Genomic DNA, 14543 nt, shown 5'->3' with positions numbered 1-14543 from the left:
AGAAGGAAGGGGGTGGAGGAGGGAGAAGAAGAGGTTCTTGCTGGCAAAGCCTGGGGAGGTCAGTGGGGACATCCTCTTTCTGAAACATGGTCTGACGGTGTCAGCTCTCTGTTTAAGCTTTACATCTGAAGTGAAGCCAAACCAGAGGCTGATGGGACATCAGACATGTTTCTGCTTGGCCAGCAGGATGTTTTGAAATAATTTCCAACATTTAAAACTTGGGAGTGTTTGCATAAAAATATGGATTTCCAGCTTCTATTTTTAAAATTTTTATTAGAGTATAGTTGATTTACATTGTTGTGTGAGTTTCTGCTGTACGGTAAAGTGAATCAGTTACACGTATACATACAGCCACTCTGTTTTACATTCTTTTCCCGTATAGGTCATTACAGAGTATTGAGTAGAGTTCCCTGGGCTATACAGTAGGTCCTTATTAGTTATCTATTTTAGATATAGTAGTGTGTATATGTCAATCCCAATCTCCCAATTTATCCCTCCTCCCCTCCCCCCTGCTCACCATAAGTTTGTTTTCTACATCTGTGACTCTATTCCTGTTTTGTAAAAACGTTTATTTGTGCTAGTTTTTTAGATTCCACATATAAGCGATATCATATGATATCTGTCTTTCTCTGTCTGACTTACTTCAGTCAGTATGACATAGAGACTTGGCCACACTGAGTCTGTGCTCCAGCATGGCGACAATGGCTGTCACCTTTGGATGGGACCTGCACTCCTCGGTTTTTCAGTTCCCACCTGGCCCCCCTCATCATCTGCCTGACCCTGTAGGCATTTGCGTTCACAGCCCTGCTTTGAGTGTGTACCGTGGCCTCAGAATAAAGTCCGAATCCTCCAGCATGGTGCCCAAAACAACCCCAATGTCAGTTTGGGGATTATCCACTTCTCCTCCCTCACCCAGCCTTACAGAACTACGTGTCTTTTCTTGATCCTTTTCTGTCTCCATGCCTTGCTTGGAATGCTTTCCCCCATGTGTCTCCAGCTAATGGAAACCCCTGCTCCCGTAAGACTTCACTCAGCTGTCGCTGGCTTGATGTTTGTGAAACCTCCCCCAACCAAGCTGAGTTATCTGCTCACTCTTCTGCACTTGGTAGTTTGTATGCATCTCAGTTCCAGCTTTTATCACACTAGAGTATCATTTGTGTAAATGCCTGTCTTGACCATAGACCGTGAACTCCCTAAGAGTCAAGATTGTATCTTGCTGGCATGTAGTAGGCACACAGCAAGTGTTTGATGGCTGAATGTGTGAGTGTGTGGATGGATGTTGGAGGTCTGGTGGCATGGACAGGAATGCCCCATGGAACTGTACTTCTGGGACACTTCCCAGGTAGCTCCATAGGACACACAAGTAGCTGGGAAGGATTGCTGAACCTCCAGGGGCCACTGTGCCTTTGTCTGCTCTGTCAGGCATCATGGAAGCTTCCTGAAAATAAGAGTCTGACTTACAAGACTTACAAACGTAAGATATTAGCTCTGTGTCTTAGCCCATCTTTCCACCCCAAGCATCTTAGATGATCAAATGACCGAGAACATGGTACCAAGAATCCAGTTCTGGGAGCCTGCCCGCCCTGTGCATCCCCCATGGGCATGGAGAAGGGACACAGAGGCCAATGGGAGCTGCTACCACCCAGAAGCTGAGCCCTGAATCTCTGGTGATCAGAAGAAGGATGAGTCGTATGTGGACATTAATGAATTGCCCTTATAAATTCCCCGTCCAAAAGTATTTGGTGTCCTGTGATCCTGGGCCACATGGTGGCCAAGGTTGTATCCAGAGGGTGATAGAATTACATTGGGACACAAAGGAAATACCCAAGAAAGAGTCAGTGCAATTTGGTTGTTTATCCTGATGAGGGAGAATGCGGTTAGAATTGGTTGTTTATCCTGATGAGGGAGAATGCGGTTAGAATTGGTTGTTTATCCTGATGAGGGAGAATGCGGTTAGAATTAATGACAATTCTGAATCTTGTGTGCACAAATGCAGCTTTATTCCTTTGCGTTATTGGTATTCACAGACCTCCCAGACTAGGCAGCCTCTAAGTATTAATAAATAGGTCAGAGTCTATTGTAATTAGCATATCAATCATCGTATGCAAATGAAAGATGCTAAAGTACCTTAAAAATCCTAGTTTAAACGAGTGAAATCAGGTGTATACATGAGTCTGCTCAGCAACCTCTGATTTTTAATCCAGTGCAAAAGTACCCTTTCTCCCAGGCTGCCCAAGGGCAAACTTGCACAAGTTCCAAATTAGTATGGTTTAAATAGAAGAGGTCTGACTATTCAATCTGAGACAAAAAAGCCTCCTCCGGGCCTGAGTGTGTGTGTGTGTGTGTGTGTGTGTGTGTGTGTGTGTGAATCGTTTTCCTCTCTCACTAACAGTCCAGGGTGCACGGTGATTCCAAACTACCGGAGAATCAGGTTCCTTCCATCCTGGAGCTCACAATTCACGATGGCTCATTCCATACTCACCAGCAGGAAGGGAGTGTAGAAATCAGTGGAGATCGCCCGAAAGAGAACACGCAGAGCCTCCTGACTCTTCAGGTGTGCCCTGAAGGTGGTTATTGGCTCCGCGAAGCTGGAGACGGGCTAACTAGAAGCGGGCATCCTATGTGATTGTTTTATGGGCATACTTGACTTTCTCTGGTGGGTCCTCAGTTAGAAGCAGGGACATAAAAGTAGGACAGCTGGCAGTCATCGAGCAGGTCCTGACCATTCCAGGCCAGTCGCTCCAAGGGTATGGGTCAGAGCTCTGTTGTCATATATGGTCTGGCCGCTTTCCTTTCAAATATTCAGTCTCCTGGGAGCAAAAGGGAGAACGGGCAGAACAAACCTCTACCAGTCAAGGCTGCAGCATTCTTTCTACTCACGTATTCCTCGTATTGTGAACAGTGCCCCCTAAGCCTGTGCGAGGATAGTGGTACTATTTTCGCTCTCATCACCTTGGGTAGAGCTCTTAGATGCGAGGGGAGTAGGGAAATATAATCTGTCATTCTGGTGGCACAGGGCTCGGCTAAAACTGGGGTATTCCATAGAAGCAGGGGAGAGCAGATGTTGGGGGACATCTAGCTGTATGGGGCACAGAACCCTATCCACGCATCAAAGCTTCCAGCTGCGTCTGGATCTCTTGTGTCTGAGTGTCGCTCTGTAAGTGTGTTTCTCTGAGCTATCCGAATGTGCCTACACCTGTGTCAGCCTTGCTTTCCCTGCCTCTGTCTAAAGACAATATATCATTGGGAGCCCAGTAGGTCTGAGTTTGAATCCTACCTCTGCTCTTTCCTACCTACATGATCTTGGTCAGATTGTCAACTTCTCAGAGCTAGTTTTATCCCTAGTAAACTGGGACAGAAGTTGTACCTATGATGAGGGGTTTGTTGTGAGTCTTAGGTGAGAAAGTATGCGCCTGACACATAGTAGGTGCTCACTTTTATTCCCTTTATTTTCACTTATTTGGGTCCTGGCAGTGGAATCTACCACTCCTGTCAGCTTAGATCCACCGCAGCTCTAATAGAACCAAGCTCGTAGCAGTTTCCTCCATCCTATCTCTTCCAATGTGCCTAGGAATTAAGTTACTCTCACAACCCAGGAGAAAGTGGCTGAGTCTAAACTGATGAGCCCCAACGATTTTGGCCCAATAAACTCAATACCCATTACGCCAGGGTAGCGTGATCATTCACCCTGGTTTTCCCAGGACAGATCCAGTGTATATCTGATGTCCTGGAGAAATTATTGACACTGCCCCTTCCACACTCAGCAGGGCCCCAGTTTGGGTGGTAAATTCCCTGGTGTCCTTATTGCCCCCAGGCCAAAATTGTCCCAGTGTTCTGCTCCTGCTGGCCTAGACCCTGGGTCCAGTCTTCTTCTAGGTTTTCTTTGGTTCTGACCGTTTGCCCCACCTACTACTCTGATCTTACCCTGAACTCCAAAAGCAGTTTATTCTTCCTAAGGAGCTGATCCTCGAGAGAGCATGGCTGGCTCCTTCTCATCGTCCAGTTCTCAGCTCAAATATCTACCCAGAGTTGTCCTCCCTTCCCCCTGTCATTCTCAGTCTTGTGATTCTGTTTTCCTTCCATTATGGCACGTACTGCTATCTGGCATTATATGTGAGTTTACTGGTTGATGCCTTTCTCCCCCCTGGGTCTGTAAGCTCCAGGAAGGAAGAGACCATGTCCATCTTCCTCAGCACAGTGCCCAGCATACAGTAGGTACTTAATTATTATTTGAGTAAATGAATGAACTACTGGGGCTCTGTACCCTGAACGCATAACCCCACAGCTTAATCCCAAGACAGGATGCTGTCCATAAGCTCTACCTTCTGCCTGGGATCTCTTAGGTCTCCTGGGGTCTTTACTGCCATTATTAGCCTATACAGCACCATTGTGAGAGTTAGGAAAAGGCACTCCCTCTTGGCGGATAAATAGAAAGGGTGACCCTTTGGTATGCACACAGCCTTTGGGGGACACACTATAGCAAACAGAGTGCAGGTTGGACATCAGCCTCCACGGCCCCTGCCACTCCCAGCTGACACCTTTGTGTAGGGCACAGACTGCACCATCACGCGTGCAGTCCTGATGGCCATTCCTCGCATTCACTGAGATTCCCTGGCCCTGAATGCACCTGAAAGTAGCACTGAGACATCCAGGATGCTTTCTGTTCTCCCAGCTTCCTGCCCTGTCTTTGAGGCGCTCCTCCATCCCTACTGGTGTCGTGATGCGTAGTGACTCCCCACACTCCACATTCAGTCCCTCTGGTCTGTGCACACGTGTCTGAAGATGCATGCTTAAGTGTGGGTTTGTGTCTTCTTGTATGTGTGTGCCTGTCTCTTTCCTATATCCTCATACACACTTATTAACACTCAAAACTAGTCAACATTCACTGAGTGTTTGCAAAAGGAGAGTATGGAGATCACAACAGATAACCTTTGTTGAATGCTTTTTCTGTGTCGGCTGCTGGGCTTTCCATATCTTATCAACCCTACAAAGCAAGTCCTTTTTCAAAGTCCAGTGAACACAGGGCAGACGGGTGTGGTGGTTACAAACATGGGCTGCCTGAGTTCTGACTCTGGGATCTTGGGCCAGTTATTTTATGCTCTCTGTGCCTCAGTTTCCTCATCTGTAAAACAGGGGTGCTAGTAACAGTGCCAACATCATAGTGGCTTTATGAGGATTAGACAAGTTAATCCATGTGAAGAGTTGAGAATCACATTCAAAAGTGGTAACTGATATTACCCCTATTTTTGAGGTGAGGAAACTGAGGCTGAAAAAAGTGGAGAAATCAAGTTCAGACAAGTAGTAGAGCCAGGATCCAGACCAGGCGTTCCTCTCAAGGTCACACCCCCTCCCCCCTTTTTTTAACATCTTTATTGGAGTATAATTGCTTTACAATGTTGTGTCAGTTTTTGCTGTATAACAAGGTGAATCAACTATACGTATACATATATCCCCATATCCCCTCTCTCTTGCATCTCCCTCCCACCCTCCCTATCCCACCCCTCTAGGTGGTCACAAAACACCGAGCTGATCTCCCTGTGCTATGCAGCTGCTTCCCACTAGCTATCTATTTTACATTTGGTAGTGTATATATGTCCATGCCACTCTCTCAGTTAGTCCCAGCTTTCCCTTCCCCCTCCCTATGTCCTCAAGTCCATTCTCTACGTCTGCGTCTTTATTCCTGCCCTGCCACTAGGTTCATCAGTACCACTTTTTTAGATTCTATGTATATGCGTTAGCATACAGTATTTGTTTTTCTCTTTCTGACTTACTTCACTCTGCATGACAGACTCTAGGTCCATCCACCTCACTACAAATAACTCAATTTCATTTCTCTTTATGGCTGAGTAATATTCCATTGTATATATGTGTCAAGGCCACACCCCTGATTGCTGCAGTATGGACACTGTCCTGGAGTAACTCACACAAGAGAGATGTGAGCAAATAAGTCCAGGGCAATAATTGGAGCAAATGCAGGGGGGGAGGGTGGTGTAAAGGAGGAAACATAACACAGTCAGTGAGGACTTCATGAAAAACGACGGGGAGCTCCTTCCACTTATAACAAATCTCACCACCTATTGCATAAAGCTCAGCTTGTTTATTAGACACTGCAGGTGCAATGACATTACATCTCCCAGGAATGAGAAGGAAGTTAGGAGATCTGGTCCTCAAATTTGGTGAAGAAACTACTAGATGAAATACAAAAAATATAGGAATCAATGGGATTTCATTCGTTCTGCATATATTTCCTGAACAATTTAGGCTGACTAGCCGGACACAGAGGATACACACTTGTGTGAACCTTTGTTCCTGTTCCCCTCACAGAGCTCTCGGACTAATGAGAATGAGAGTCACATAAACAAACAATTACTCTATAATGTAATAAACTGAAACTTGGCGATGAGGGGTACAGGGAAGAGAACGGGAACTTTCCTGGCAGAAGTGACAGTGGGGCTGTGTCCTAAAGGACGAGGAGGAATTCATCCTTTGGAGAAGAGTGTTACGTGCCAGCCCAAAATGCCCAGGAGTGTGTTTTTCTAGGTTGGGGCAACTGGGAACAAGGATTAAGGGCACTGGGCTAAATTCTGTTCACTGGATTGGACCCTGGGCCCATCTACACCACATCCCAGTTCCAGGGCTACTCTCAGTTTTTCCACAAATTCAGGGTGTACCCCACACCGCCTACCCAATACTAAGGGCAGAAATGGATGTCCACTCTTTTTCCAGGATAAGATGGGCCACTAGTCAGCTTGGATGCCTTCTATGGGAGACATACGTAATCTCTTCATCTCCCCCCACCTCCCACTGCCCAGCACTGGAGAGCTGAAGAACGGATTCAGGTGGATAAACAGATGCCCCAAGGGGCCCCTCGCACTTCAACAATGAACTTGGCTCTTGATAAAATTGGCTTCCTGATAAATAAATAAGGAGAACATGTTGCTTTTATCATTTTGGAGAGAGAAAGAAGAAAGAAAGAAAGAAAGAAAGAAAGAAAGAAAGAAAGAAAGAAAGAAAGAAAGAAAGAAAGAAAGAAAGAAAGAAAGAAAGAAAGAAAGAAAGAAAGAAAGGAAGGAAGGAAGGAAGGAAGGAAGGAAGGAAGGAAGGAAAGAAAGAAAGAAAGAAAGAAAGAAAGAAAGAAAGAAAGAAAGAAAGGAAAGAAAGAAAGAAAGAAAGAAAGGAAGAAAGGAAGAAAGGAAGAAAGAAAGAAAGAAAGAAAGAAAGAAAGAAAGAAAGGAAAGAAAGAAAGAGAAAGAAAGAAAGAAAAGAAAGAGAAAGAAAGAAAGAAAGAAAGAAAAGAAAGAAGGAAAGAAAGAAAGAAAGAAGGAAGGAAAGAAAGAAAGAAAGAGGGAGGGAGGGAGGGAGGGAGGAAGGAAGAAAAAGAAAGGGAGAGAGAAAGAGAGGGAGGGAGGGAGGAAGGGAGGGAGGAAGAAAGAAAGAAACATATATACCTCAGCCTCCAAAACAACTTAGAACAAAATTTATTCCATTTTTCTAGTATGAAATGGAAATATGACTGTGCCTTTTAGGAACTATATTCCTAACTGCTTTTTATTGACAACAGTAGCTTAAACAAATTAGGAATTTATTCTCTCACATGAAAGAAGTCTGGACTTGGACAGTCCAGGGCTGGTACAGCAGCTCCACTATGTTAACAGGGACTCAGGCACCTTCTGTCTTTCTACTACATCATCCTTAGTCCATTGGCTTTCATCCTCATGGTCCAAGATGGATGCTGGTGCTATGGCCACCACATCTCTGTTTCAGTTAGAAGAAAGAAAAAAAGAAAGTCAGAAAGACACTCCTCCTAACCAAGCCTAAACGAGTCAGATTGCATTTCATCCGATGATGAGAGGGAGTCATGTCAGACAAGCATTTAATTCACCTAAATTCAATTACATTCTGTCAGAGAGGTGATTCAAGCAGCGTGAGCAGTTCTACCTGCCATTTTGCTTCATGACAGTGACCATGAGAAGATGCTGGGGTCTTCTGTCCCCTCCATCCTTGCATGCCCATCACCATGTGAGCATTTTGCCTCGCTGATTGTGAGGTTAATGTAGATTTTTACTTATTCTTCACCCTCCATAGACCCTAAATGCAAGCCAGTTACTTTCTCAAATGCCCAACTGGATAAATAAACACCTCCGTAGCAGTGATGGGAGATGGAAGTGGCAGTGTCAGATTGAGGGAATTTCTCCAGGCGGTTTGGCTTCTGTGTCTCTGTCATGTGGCCTGTTGGCTTTAGAACCCACTCTCTGAGTAAGAGGCAACTCCCTTTGCTTGCCTCCCACCCCTTGGCATCCCCCCTCTGTGCGCGCGCACACACACACACACACACACACAGTCTGCAGGGGAAGGGACCAGACCATGAATGAAAGGGGGCGAGAGAAAAGGAGGGGAGGATGGGAGAGTTTTCTACATCCACATTCTCCTGCTGGAACCACGTGGTTGGTGTCCATTCCTCACTCAGAGTTTGGCAGAAATGCACCCAGTGACCATGTGTGTGACTGACGTTTATTTTACTCCCATGCGCCTTGAAGGATTGGAGATGAGTCTGTGTGACTGACACGTGTCAGGCTGATCCACGTCTAACCAGAACATGATTGATGACACATGGCTAATTGGATCACGGCTGGCTGACACATGCTTTGTGGGCATAGCCTGCCCAGCACACCTCAGCCGGGAGCTTGTCTGAGGAATACCAGGTTGACTCGTGCTCAGCCCTGCAGTAGAGCTGGCATCTTGCCTGCAGTCCTGCCCTCAGGCTTCTGGGAAGGGGCTCTGTGCCCCCCTAAGCCTGGAGCAAAGGATGCATTTGTAGCTTGGCTGCCGCAGCTCCTCAGCCCCTGACCTGGCTGTCCTTCCGTGCTGGGCATCTAGCTCTATCAGAGCCCAGTATGAGCCCTGCAGTTCACACTACCCAGATGAACCTGGTCCTAATGGGGTTTGTTCTGGGCTCCTCAAAGTGGCTTTTCAAGGCACCTCATGCCACTTTCAGAGTCCTGAACCCTCTCTCCAGAGGCTGCAGCCACTCAGAGCCCTTGGGCAGAGGTACAGCCAGGAAACTCTGGATAATATGGAGACACAAAGATAAAATGGCAGAGGCAAAATATCCAGGGAAACAAAGATGTTTATACGGGACTTGAATCTCTCCTGCTTTTGAATAATATTAACTTGACCGTAAACTTGTTTAAGGGCATAAAGTCCTTTCATATACTTTACATAATTTTCTCTTTATAATAACTAAGATCTGTATTTCCACTTTGCAGAGGGAAGAAACTGAGACCCAAAGATTTTTCTTTTTAAGCTACTTGTCTAGGGTCACACAGCCAGGACTCAAATCTGTAACTTCTCACTCCAGATTCCTTCTTTATGAGAAAGAGACTTGGGCTGCAGCACAAAAATTTTAATTGTCTTTTAGGAAGAACTTGACATCAACACATGTTGTTAGACCTGGGAATGAAGAAACGACACGCGTTGTCTTTTAGCTAGCATTCTTTAAGTGCAGGAAAATAATATTTGAGAAGTGAAGAAAATAAGAAATTGGGCACAAGTCTGGGTGTTTTGTCTGTGGCAACAAAGGCAAGCAGAGACAGGTGGGGATTTGACCCAAGCCTTCCCTTGGAAATTAAACTAACTCTGGAGAGAAGAGTTGCTGCAGGGATCGAGATAAAATTCCAGATCAAAAGTTAAATTATCAAGAGGAAGATAGAATCAGATCAAGAAATGTATGTGATATATATTCATTCTTTTTCAGATTCTTTTCCCATATAGGTTATTACAGAATACTGAGTAGAGTTCCCTTGGCTATACGGTAGATTCTTGCTGGTTGTCTTTTTTATATATAGCGGTGTGCGTATGTTAATCCCCAACTCCTAAGTTATCCCTCCCCCCGGGAATTTTATTACTTTATTATTTTTGCATAGCACTATATTAATGTGCCCCATTGTGGTAATAATTTTGGATAATATTTTCTCATATATCTAAGCGTTTTAACTTCGAATGCTATGTTGTTTGATTTACAATATTTGTAACTTTATGTGGACTATGCCTTTTATCAATATAAATATTCATATTATCTCATTAAAAAAAAAGAAATATATGTGATAAATGTTCCACGTTGAATGAACTCAAGCGTGGCTCTGAGCTTCCAAAGAGTCAAGGCAAAGAGGACAACTGATGGGTGACGTGCTTCCTACGACCTAATGTGAGCTCAAAGGAGAAAGAATCAATGTCCTGAGGGCGATCTTTACATGAGAGCTGGAGGTCAACATAATGTATCCTTGATAATTCCTTTTACAGGAACTCCTGGAATGTCCACATATTTGTCCTTCTTACATAAAGTGATGATAAACACGAAACAGTAAGAATGATGAGTCTGTTAAGGGGATTCTATGGGAGATCAAGGTGATACTGTGCAGAACTGCAAATGACGGCTGGTCCCAATGGATAGAGGGATAAATAAAGGCTGGAGAATTCTGAGAAGGAATAATTATGATCTTATCTTTCCTAGAGCATCAGCCACCTGATTTTGGCATTAGTTGTAGGCAAGTGATTCGCCACTGATGTCACTAGTCAGCACGTGAAATAAGTATTCCATGACTTCATGTGAAAGTAGACCTTCTAATAAAGACATTGGGCGAATAGTGAACAAAAATGATAGTTTATAATGAAAACAACTAAAATCTTGATTATTCTAAAAAGAGGAGGGTTATTGGAGTAACTACTGACGAAGCCAACAGTTTGTCTCCCCAAATGGTCCTCTGTTAATTAAAACTTCAATAAATCTACTAAATACCATCAGGACCCTAACTTTGAAGATTCCGCAGTTAGAAAATTCCAATGTTCCACTTTCACCTTGAAGTGTACACACCTGCATATAAGGTGACCCCACAGCTAGGGTGACCCATCCTTTTCCCAATAATATCTTTTTGTGTGTATTGCCAACTTGAGTTTATGAAGTTGAACCATATGAAATTGCCAACATCCAGCTGTTTTAACCTGCAAAAATGGCAAATCTCATATGGTCCGACCTAATATAAACTTTTAGAAATTTAAAGGGAATAGTTATCTACTTGTAGTGTCTCATTTATTGTAGATCCTCAGATGAATTTAAAATCACATTATCTGGACAATTATAAGGATTTAAAATACTGCTTTGTTCCCCTTCTTGCATCTTCATGAAATGATATTATTTAAATTCTTCTCATTAATCTTTGGCATCAGGACCTTGTCTGAGTTAATCTACCAGTTCTCTACCGTGGCAGTCTTCCAGTTCCATGTATCCATTCCCAGGAGACATGAAGTCATGATCCCATCAACATAATCACTGAACATCTCGTTTAAGATGACCTTCCAATGGCTTGTTTATGTCCAGACTTGCACTGTGAGTTCACATCTCAAGGAATAACGACTGAATTAGTGTTCAATTTTTTTGCCTTTTCTGTTACCAAGTCCATCCAATGATCTATATGAATATTCTAAGTTAGCATTTAGGATAAGTGAATCAGCTCACTTCAGGTGTCCTCATGGTTCAAAATAAAGTTATTTAGAGAATGCCCTTTAAATTAGATATGTTTTAAGGACTCCGATATAAGACTCCATTTTCTCTAAGGGACTTTTTTAGTGGGGAGAGCTGTCACCCCTCATATAAACATATTTGGAAACTGCTTTCAATTTTGAGTGTACAAGTGTACAGCAATTAACCTTTTGGGAAAATTTGGCAGCAAAATGGTGCCCAGGTAACCAAGTGAATGAACCTTTTGAGTAGGATAATTTAATGTTTCCCATTTGGATGTCAAGATTTTTTTGCCAAATGCAGGTTTTCTTTTTGGCATAATTCACATTTAGCTCGTTCTACCTGGCACCATTTAGCCAACAGGTTTGGCTGTTTTCTATTGTATCCTGGAACCAGTGAATGTAACCTTGACATCCAGGGCATGAAAGTATACTGGTCTCCTTGTTTCCTGTGGTAGTAGGACATGCTTCTAGTTCACCTAGAAACTACATCAAATTATTGAGGGACACAGTCTTATTTTATGCCATTAAAGAAGAAGAACTTGCTATTCTACCTACTCCTATTCTCACAGTGAATTTAGAAAAAATGAGAGAGAGGGGGAGGGAGAGGGGAGAGGGAATTAAAAGCCTGGGATCAATACTATTAAGATCGTATGACTTGACCCAAAAATGATGCATATATATGAAATCAAGGCTGATAATATATCAAGGGTCTTGGTTTATTCGTTCTAACCACTCTCTATTGAATGAAACAATCAAACCATGATCAATGGTCAAATAACTGAGCTAAAGCTGCCTTAGGAGAACATTAGGACGAGAGACCGACCCTGATCTGCAGTTTGTGAATATGAAACGTTGCATTGAGATTTCAGGGAATATTAATTGGACCAGTGTTTCCCAAACATTAGATATTTGCGCATCATCTTTACAATTTTTCATATATCCACATATTACCTGTACTATTATTACTTTAACCTTTTTCTTTTAATCATCTCCTTTTTGTTCACTTAAATTTATTTTAAAAGGAAAGCTTTTGTTTCTATCACACATGGAGAATCAGTTCCACTAACCCTGATTTATTAAAATACAAAAGCACAACTATTGCTATGAGGGGATGTTTTCCCCCCATTTCTCTGGTTTCAGAGAGAAGGGATTTTCACACAACACCCTTAGATTCTCGTCTATCCTTTCTCCTCTTCCCAGAGGGGTGATAATTTACCTGGTTGTTGGGCATAGTCACTGGTCCATATTTCTTGATTGGGTGGGTGTAACTAATTTATCAAAATCCTAGTTTTCGTCTCTTTCTTCTTCCCTCTCCCCACAGATTGGCATCAAGTAGTGATCTGGGTAGGTGGGTCTGTTCCTCAAACTCACTTTCCCTGAAGTGGGATTCCCAGGATGCCAGCAAGGAGGCGAGGGCGTTAGTAAGGTCCCTTGATGCTAATAAAGCCAGGTTTCAGCCTTGCCTTTGTCATAATAAGAATGTCATGGTAATCTCCCATCTGCCTTGTGCTTTTATCCTTTTTCTCAGTTGGTTCAGAATTCAGTGAATGGATGGACCTAGAGATGATCATACTAATTGAAGTAAGCCAGACAGAGAAAGACAAATATCATATGATATCACTTACATGTGGAATCTAAAAAAAAATGATACAAATGAACTTATTTACAAAACAGAAATAGACTCACAGACATAGAAAACAATGTTATGCTTACCAAAGGGGAAAGGGGGGAGGGATAATATACACACTACTATATATAAAATAGATAACCAACAAGGATCTACTGTATAGCACAGGGAAATATACTCAATACTTTATAATAACCTATAAGGGAAAATAATCTGAAAAGGTGTGTATATATATATATATATATACACAAAACTGATTCACTTTGCTGTACACCTGGGACCAGCACAACATTGTAAACCAACTATACTTCAACTAAAAAGAAAAAAAGAATTCAGGTGGAAAGAATATTTTTAAAGTCTTTAAAAATTATCAATGTGATACGTAAAATTCTCTCACATACCAGCGATGAGGCATTCATCTCACTTTGGGATATGCTAAAAACGGACAGTGATCTGAGACACAGAAATTTATTTTTGTTTTCTAGCTAGAATAGATTACACTTTGCATTTACCTTGATGGATTCTATTCAAAGAGTTAATGATAATCATTTGTAATAATTGGGGCACTGAAAACTGAGAGCAAAATCTAAGGCATTCTTGTGGTCAAATGTTTTCTTCAGGAACAGGGTGATGTTCAAAAGATTTAAAAACCCATACAACATTGGCTGTGACCAACGAGAACAGATTCCGGCCATGTATAACCAGGGTGGCCTCCTTCAGCCTGGGGACCACGCCAAGTCCTCGGAGGCTCTGCTACCAAGAGTGAGACCACTCTTGGTAGCAGAGCCTGAGACCAGAATCATCAGCATCCCCTGTGAGCTCACAGAAATGCAGCCTCTCAGGCCCCACTCCAGACCTGCTGGGTCAGAATCCACATTTAACATGATCCCCAGGTGATTCCTATGTACCTGAACGTGTGAGAAGAACAGTGCATTTCTGCATTTCTAAAACAACTGCCAGTGGAGAAGGGAGAAACAGGGCATTATTGCTCATCAGGTATGAAGTTTCAGTTACACAAGATGAACAAGTTCTGGAGATGTGCTGTACGACAGTGCATGCAGTAAAGACTCTGGTACCGTGCACTTCAAATTTTGTTAAAAGGGTAAATCTCATGGTAAGTGTTTATACCACAAAAATATAATAATAAATCACAAAGAGACACAAGGAAACTTTGAAGGTGATGATGGATATGTTTATTACCTTGATTGTGGAGATGGTATCACGGGTATATATGCATATGTTCGATCTCATCAAATTGTATAAATTAAACAAGTGCAGGGTTTTTTGGTATACAATTATATCTCAATAAAACTGCTAAGAAAGAGAGAGAGAGAGTACTAAGGATTTTTTTCTCCTCCCCAAAACAAAAAATAAAAAACAGAAACACCTGCCAAGGGAT

The sequence above is a fragment of the Phocoena phocoena genome, chromosome 15 (genome assembly GCF_963924675.1).
Source record: "Phocoena phocoena chromosome 15, mPhoPho1.1, whole genome shotgun sequence".
NCBI lineage: Eukaryota > Metazoa > Chordata > Mammalia > Artiodactyla > Phocoenidae > Phocoena > Phocoena phocoena.
The sequence above is the reverse complement of the archived record's forward strand: the minus strand, read 5'-3'. Positions refer to the sequence as shown.